The sequence below is a fragment of the Chiloscyllium plagiosum genome, unplaced genomic scaffold (assembly GCF_037043375.1).
Source record: "Chiloscyllium plagiosum isolate Xiang-an unplaced genomic scaffold, Cpla_swu_hap1 HiC_scaffold_3, whole genome shotgun sequence".
Lineage (NCBI taxonomy): Eukaryota > Metazoa > Chordata > Chondrichthyes > Orectolobiformes > Hemiscylliidae > Chiloscyllium > Chiloscyllium plagiosum.
The window spans coordinates 61,506,167-61,515,137 of NW_028270141.1; positions in this window are offsets into that span (position 1 = coordinate 61,506,167).

Below are 8,971 nucleotides of genomic sequence, written 5' to 3' on the forward strand. Positions count from 1 at the left end.
TAAGTGATTCAATAACCAATTAGCATATTTAAGCTCTGCAGTCCTGTCACATCCAGTCATGAACAGTGGTGGACAATTATACAACTCATGGGAAGAGGAGCCTCTACAAATATCCCCATCCTCAACTTTGGTCTGACAATAAATCTGATGAAGAAAGAGTTCTTTTGTAAACACAAATCTGACCATAAATTGGTGAGGAAGAGATTAAATCGAGTTTGTGAGTTAGCAAATCAGCACCTAAAGAGGGCATAGTGTAGAATGAAGTAGGTGGTAGATAAACGCCCTGAGACTCTGACATTTTCCCAAGGGAATGACATGTTAATACTGTAACCAGTGATAGGCGATCCCTTCAAAGCCAGGTTTAGTGATCCCTATCAAATTGAGAAAGAGTTGATGCAGGTGAACTATCAAGTAAAGATGCCAGGTAGAAGAAAAAGATATATGGTATGTCATGTGAACATGTTGAAACTCTATTAATCTAGAGAGAAAGAACTGGAGTAACAGGTGTTTGTTACTGCCACGCAGAGTGAGGAATCAAATCCAGATGATGTGGATTTTGATGTGCCTCAAAATAGATTAAAAAATGAAGATGTCCCTGAGGAATGCGATAGGTTAGTAAGCTATCTGTCTCAGGAGCAGAGAATACAGTTGAAAGATTTGTTAATGCAGTACAAAGACATATGTAAGAATCAGATGGAGAGGACTAATGCTACTGTACAGAGAGTAGAAGTAGGGATTAGTGCTCCAATAAGACAATGCCCTTGTCGGCTTAATCTTTTCAAAGTCAGACAGGTCCAGATGGAGGTGGGGGCCATGCTCGATGAAGACATCATCGAACCAAGCCAGAGCAAGTGGAGTTCACTGATCATCTTAGTTCCCAAACCAGATCAGACTCAACGATTCTGTGTGGATTATTGGAAGGTTAATGCCGTTGCAAAATCAGACGCATATTCAATTCAGAGATTGGAGGACTGTATCGTAAGAGTCAGACGAGCCAGTTACATCACCAAGTTGGAATTAATGTGTGGTTACTGGCAGGTACCTTTATCAGAGATGGTGAAAGAAATTTCTGTGTTTGTAATCCCAAATGGGCTATATTAGTTTAAAGTGATGCACTTTGGAATGAAGCACATACCCGCCACATTCCAAAGACTCAGGAACAGAATTGCGGCTGGCTTAACAAACTGTGCAGTCTATTTGGACGATGTAGTGATCTTTAGTAAGTCCTGGAAAGTTCACATGGTACAGTTGGCAGAGTGGCAATTGAATGACTACGAGAAGCAAAACTGGTGACAAACTTAAATAAAACTGAATTTGCAAAAGCAAAGGTGATGTTCTTGGGTCATAACATCGGTCATGGAAGGTTGACCCCATGGATCTCAAAGACAAAGGCCATCGAGGAATTCCCATTATCAACCTCGAAGAAAGAGGTGCTTCGATTCTTGGGACTCAGCAGATTCTATTGGAAGCTTGTTCTAAACTTAAGCAGCTTAGTTTAGCGAAACCATTAACCGATTTGCTGAAGAAAAACACAATGTTTTGGTTGACAGAACCATACCAGAAAGCATTTTACCATTTGAAATCAATATTAACCACCAAACCAGTTTTAGCTACACCAAAATTTTCAAAACCTTTTAAAGTCGCCATCGATGGTAGTGACATTGGAGTTGGAGCTGTATTCCTACAGGAAGATGAGGATGGGATTGAACTGCCAGTTGGTTATCTTTCGAAGATCAACATCCACAAAGGAAACACTCCACGAATGAATGAATTTGGTACTGGCCATACATTTTAATGTGTATGTTATGAACAATGTGTCGGAGATGGTTGTGTACACGGATCACAATCCGCTTACATTTTTAGAACGCTTTAAGGACAAGAATATGAGACAATTTCGTTGGGGTCTTATGTTATAGACTTTTAATTTAAAAATCATACATGTTGCAGGTCATAATAATGTAATTGCAGATGCGTTATTGCGGATTTAACTGATAAAGTTTAGGTGAGACTTGTATTTTTTTAATGTTTTATATATATATATATGGGTATATGGGAAGAAGTTAAGGTAGACTTATGTTAAAGTTATCTGTATGTTAGGGAAATGTGTTTAAAAAAGAAGAAAAAATTTAGTCATCTTTTGATTTTGATTGTTCATTTTTTTCTTAAGGGGGGAGGTGTTTTGAAGATGTGGGTGTACTGTACCTTTAAGAAAGTTAAAAGCTAGCAGAACTACCTGACAGCACCATCACATCAACAAAGATATAACGTAACATTTAGTTGAGCAACTTGATTAGCTGGTTGCCTGGAAATGACAAAAAAGATTTGAATTAGACCAATCAGTTTAAATTATATTCCAAAAAAGTACCAAGTTCCAATCAAGTTTGTATTTAGTATATTGACAATCTTAAAAGTCAATGGCACAATCCAATGCTTTGGGGGTATAAGACCGGGGAAAATTGAACAGTTGGGAGGAGAAATGCCAAGCCACCAGCTTGTAGACACTGTCTGAAAAATAGCTCTCTTAAAGGTACTTTGATTGATCAGTGACCTGTGAAACAGAAATCCCTAAGAAGAAGAAACGAAGACCGAGGAAGAGAAGATTTGACGTCTGGCTGGTTTTGAAAACTTGAAATTTTAGTCAATCTTAATTATAGAAGAAAAGATAAAAGATAGGTTAGAGGAAGGAGGTGTAAATAGTTGTTAGTTAATTAGTCTCTGTTATACTTTAAGAAATAAATTGTTAATTTTTACTGTAAATAGTTCTTGGCCTCGTGAATTTTCACAGATGACTGCATGGGATAAATCTTTTCTGTGTTGCTGGTTTAAATTAAGCAGGAGGGTTTACCCATGTTGTAACAAAAGTGAGACTTAGTCTAATGTCACATGAGATGACATCAACCTGTACTGTGGACTGATTTTTTTTGTTGAACACTCATCTGTCGAACCAATGAGAGAATCCACTATTTCACTATGAACTCAAAGCTTTGTGTTTGTTCAAAACCTGGGTTGTGCATGTGAATTCTTTGCTAATTTGTTTTTACCAAAAATAAGGAGGAACAAGTACTGCACTAACGTTTCTTTGGGGTTAGTGCACGACAATGCTTTTGAAATTACATGTAATAACATGAGTTATAAAAAAAAATTCGTGCTGACAAAATTTTTGATGTCTGCCAACTTTGTTCCTTAGGTTCCATTGATGTAGATTTTTATAATACAGATGGGTGGCATTCAAATTCCACGTGTAAATGTGATTTGGCTATTTTGCATGCCGTATATAGTCAAGTAATAGCTGATCTCATGTGAAAGTTGCCCCCTATTTTTGGCCAAAAAAATCTGGAATTTTCCATAAATCTCATGTAAAAGTCAACCCAAGTTATTCACAGAAAACAGATCACATTTATGAGTCAGTGTGTCAGCTGTTGTGCTCTGCTCTGAGTTTTCAGAATTACCATAATTCATTGAAAGGCATGAATTTCAGCCACTCAAAAGTATTATCCATGTAGTCGTCGACCCCATAAATTTAAAAAGTAGTCAAAAAACATTGGCCAGTACTCGAATATATACGGTAATTAAGAGTTAATCAAGAAAATTGCAGGAGGTTTCTGCCTTCTGAACAGGAGCATTACTAAAGATTGGATGGAGTGACACAGGTGGCATGCCTGTCACCTTTCTGCTTGAATTTTGCCCTTGATGGGTAAGGTGGCAGCTGATACCCCTGCACTTAAGCAAATTGAGATTCTGCAGTGGCTAAGGAAGACCAATTTTAACGCAAAAGCTTGCTGCCAGTAATATTTTACCCACATTTCGCTACATGGAGAGATTCCCAGGCATATTCTGCTATCCTCTATGCAGGCTTGGGGTTCCCTCTTGAGATTGTGAAAGTTGTTTTGTAAATGTCTACTCTTTGCAAGTGCTTTGAGCAGCCTTAAGTTGATTACCAACAACAGTTTAAATACAAATAAGTCAAATCACTGTTCAAGGTAGATTCAGAAAAGGGAACACTGGCTAATTTGTTTACCTTCTAATTTATAATGCAGTGGAATTCATTTCATTGGGGCACCTTTCTGGAATGTTCCTGCTCTGCCATACAATAATGATCATGACCGATGTGCTTATAGTCTGAATTTCACTGCTCCTCAACTCGTGTCCGATTAGCAGTCTGCAAAGCCATTCATCTGGTCGCACTCTCCTACCTTTTCCCAGTAACCCTGCAAATGCTTATTTTCAGATAATTATCCTTTTGGAAACAATGACAATTTGCCACTGGTTTGTATTCCAGATGCTAACCACAGTATGGGAAGTAAAGTTTTGGAGCAAGACCAAAGAGTGAAATTGTCAGAGACAGCAAGGCCCAGGAGTGAAATAGTCAAGGACAGCAAGGCTTGAGAATGGAACAGAAGTGGTGAGAGGAGCAAACATATCACAAAGACAAGGCAACTTCTGAAATGAATATTTGGTAAAATTTACATTTAAGATAAGTTAATAAACTATAAAATGAGATTGGATCAATTAATTACCAGAAATACATTTGATAATACATTTAAATACAATTTGTATTAAACTAATTAATCGCATAGGGGTTCCAATTAAAATAGTTCTATGATTCTGTAAGGAATTGTGAGATTAAAGGACTATGAATTTTTGAGTGAACTAAAAATATAAGATATACAGATAATAAGAGTTGAGTAAAATACTCAATTAATTTCTATAAAATGAAGTCACATCAGCTGATTGGTGAGTAGCTTCTGAATCTTTATTCAAGTGCTACAATTTTTATATCTAATCAGTTAATAGTCTGTTAAACAAAGGAATGATAAAGAATCTCAGGCCCATCCTGCTCCACACTGGAATTTGTGATGAGCATGAAGTGTCATTAACTGGTGGCTAATGTCATGATGGTGCATTCTCAAAACTGAAGGTTTCGCAGATAACAGATTTCTGGATATTACAAATCAATAGTTTAATGGCATGAAAGTAGGGAGGAAATGAGTGATCAGCAGGCAATCAAGAAGGAGAAAGCTGCTATCGCAGAAGTTCCCTGAGTGCACCTTGCACTCGAACTGGTACTGGTGAGCATTATACATCCCCCAGGGCACAGATCAAGAGCTAAGTTTGTGGAGTAGGAGGTTAGTGTAGGGTTGGAGGGAGCGGGGGGGGGGGGGGGGGGGGGGGGGGGGGTTAGTGAAGGCAGGGAGTTTGGGATGCAGAAATTTGAGAAAGAAAAATTTTATGACGTAAAATAGTTCCATAGTTGATGATTGTTGCCCACGTAGGTACCAATGGCAACAATAGAAAAATAGTGAAATCTTGCTTGAAGAAAGAAATTAGCAAGCAGGATCTCAAACATAATAAGCTCCAATCCAGTCCCGGAGACACATGCCTAGGCATATGAAATTGGATATGACAGATGAATGCATAGCTGGTGTACTGATGCAGAAAATTGGGCTGTAGATTCCTAAGGCATTGGGACTGGTTTTGAGAGATGGAACCTGTTTAGGCATGACAGGTTGCATCTAAATACAGCAAAGTTTAATATCATAGGACAGTTTCCTAGTGCTGTTGGGAGGGTCTAAACCAACTTGGCAAAAGGATGAGAACCAGTGTGTAGCATGAGGAAGAGGAAGCAGAACACAAAGGATTAGTTAGCACTAGATTAAGGAATAATCAAGTATTAAATGAGGTAAGAGTAAGAGGGAATGCAATAGGGTACAACAGAAACCGTTGCCGAAACTCAGCAGTATCTATGGAGCTAACAAGAGTAAACTGTTTTGTGCATCTTCTTCAGAACTGTTCCTAAATATCTGAAAGGAAGAGAAAATGTTTCTTGTTAGATTGTCGATTGAGTCAGAAAATGAAGTAGAACTTGGGGAGCAGGACAGCTATGAATTAGCATGAGGATGGAGAGAGAGAGGTTGAGAATGTGCATATCATGGCACATGGCACTGAGTGTGGATTTCAAGATGAGGCAAGAATGTCTGTCCGAGGAGCGCTTTATGTCAAGGAGATACCCGTGATTCAAAACTGCAGCTGGAATCCAAATGGGGTGAACCTGAGCTGGAATCAGTCACTGAGGAACGAAATATGACTGTGAAAGTGAGTTTTGGCAAATACTTTGTCAAAAACAAGGAGTGATAATGAAAGTAATGATTGTGAACAGGAAAAAAGACGAGAAGTGAAATCCTGTTTGAGAGATGAGCAGAAGTTCTTCAATGTGGCCATACCTGGAAGAGATGTGGCAGAGACTTAAACATTAAAGTAAAACAAAGAACTGTGGATTCTGAAGATATGAAACAAAAACAAACATAACAGGTGAAATTCATCAGGTCTGGCAGGATTTGTGCAGAGAAAGCAGAGTTAATGTTTCGTATTAACTGACCCATCTTCAGAACAGGTTCTGCATCTTAATATATGCTACGAGTGTAAACAACTAAGAGGGGAAAACCTTTCTGGAGTACGTGCAGAGGAATTTTCTAGATCATTATGTTTCTAATTACATGAGGAAGAGATCTACTGTTGGATCGATTTCTGAGAAATGAGTTTGGTCAAGCGGATCTAGAGTCAGTAAGGGACCATTGAAGAAGCAGTGATCTAGTATCATAAGGTTACGTTGGTTATAGAAAAGGACAACAATCTAGAGTAAACTAATTAATTTGAGGAGGGTCAATTTCAATTGGAGAGAATTCCAACTATTTCGCCTTGATAATCAATTGCATTGACATCTCTTAATCCTCCAATATCAATATCCTGGGTGGTTACTGTTGACCAGAAACTGAACCACTCCAGCCATAGATGTACTGTGACTACAATATCAGGCCAGAGGCTGGAAATTTTGCAGTAACTCGCTTCCTGTTTTCCCAAAGCCTGTCTACCATTTACAAGGCATAAGTTATGTTTCAATAAGCACTAGGAGGCCAGTTTTGAATGACAGCAGATTTAGTATGGACGCATTCACTCCACAGGAAGCAAGATATCATGACATCACAACAGTCAATAAGATGTTCTGGATGAAATTGATTTCTGTTTGTACCTCAGGCATGTGTTTGTTTCTTCCATTGGCTTTAACTTCGTTCTGACAATGTCACAGTGGACTTTCTGTACTTTATTTAACATGTTTCCTGAGCTGTGGTGGAATGTTGACCATCACTCCCATAGGAGACATCCTGCTTGTATGGATTGTTCTAGATTCACGTGACATATAACTTCAGCTCTGGGTTATTCCTATCTTCTTGCCACAAAATATTTCAATTTTGATAGCAGCGGATCACCTCTTGTGTCTGTCTTAATTTGTTCTGCCATTACTAGAGTCTTCTCTACTTGTCTGAGATAGAAAACATCTATAAGGACTGTTTCTCATCATTCATTCGGCAAAGGTAATCTAAAAAGTCCATCAGCATTCCCAAGAAAATTTGGCTGCCAATACTTAATTACGTAAGTATGAGCTGATAATATTGCCCATCTCTGTATAAGAGTAGCTTGCTAGAGAAAGTACCCTGTATGAGGCCCAAATATTGTGGTCAATGTTATGCAACTTGTTAAAAGGGTAAATTCCTGACCATATAGGTATCATTGGCATGGTGTAATGCCCAAAAATAGTTCAGAGAATTTCTTTGTCAATCTGTGTTTGGTTCATTTCTGCTTTAACGATCTGGACGTAAATTGGCTTCTCTTCACCATGAGTGAGAAATGACTGCTCCCACTCCAATTAGTGTTGCATTACTTGCAAGTTCCAGCAGTAACTTTGTGTCAAAATAAGTCAGGATTTCTCAATTAAATAAAGCATCTTTGTCTTGTGTAAAGGCTCTTTCATATTGTTCTTTCCAATTCTAATTCTTGTTTTGTCATAATAAATGTCCAATCACTTGAGAATGGTTGGAAAATTTGGGTCAAGCCTACCACAGTAATTTAACAAGCTCAAAGATGATCATAGTATGGTTTACATTTCTAACTGCTGGTATCTCAGTTATCATTTTTACTTTTGAAAGTGACTTCTGTAGTCCCTTAAGATCAAAGGCATGGCCAAAATATTAATAGGAGGATTTTAAAATTCACCTTTGTTTTTGGATATATTATCCCTACAGTGTGGAAACAGTCCCATCAGCCCAACAAACCCACACCAACCCTCCGAACAGTAACGTATCCAGACGCATTCCCTAACCCTATTATTCTATATGTACCCCTAATTAATGCACCTAATTCACGCATCTCTGGACATTACGGGCAATTTAGCATGGCCAATTCACCTAACCTGCACATCTTTGGACTGGGAGGAAACCGGAGCACCCGGAGGAAACCCACACAGCCACAGGGAGCACATGCAAACTCCACACAGTCGTCCGAGGCTGGATTTGAACCCGGATCATTGGTGCTGTTTGGCAGCAGTGCTAACCACTTGAGCTATCGTGCCACCCTAACTCATACATTTTCTCACTCATACGGTCATACAGAATGGAAACAGACCTTTCAGTTCAATAGTCCATGATGAGCATAATCCCAAAATAAACAAGTCCTACCTGCCTGGTCCTGGCCCATATCCCTCCAAACCTTTCCTATTCATGTATCTGTCCAAATGTCTTTTAAATGTCATGATTTTACCCACATCCACCAATACCTCAGGAAGTTCATTACACGGCAACCATCCTCTGTGTAAAAGATTTGCCTCTCATGCCTTTTTAAAAATCTCTTTCCTCTCACCTTAAAAATGTGCCCCTTAGTCTTGAAATCTTTCATACTAGGGTAAAGACAACTACCATTAACTCTATCTATATCTCTCATTATTTTATAAACTTCTGTCAGATTGCCTCTCAACCTCCTACGCTCCAGTGAAAAAGGTCCTAGTCTATCCAGTCTTTCTTTATAACTCAAACCTTCCACACCTGACAACATCCTGGTAAATCTCTTCTGAACCATCTCCAGCTTAATAATCTTTCCCATAACTGGGCAACCAGAATTGGGCACAATATTCCAGAAGAAG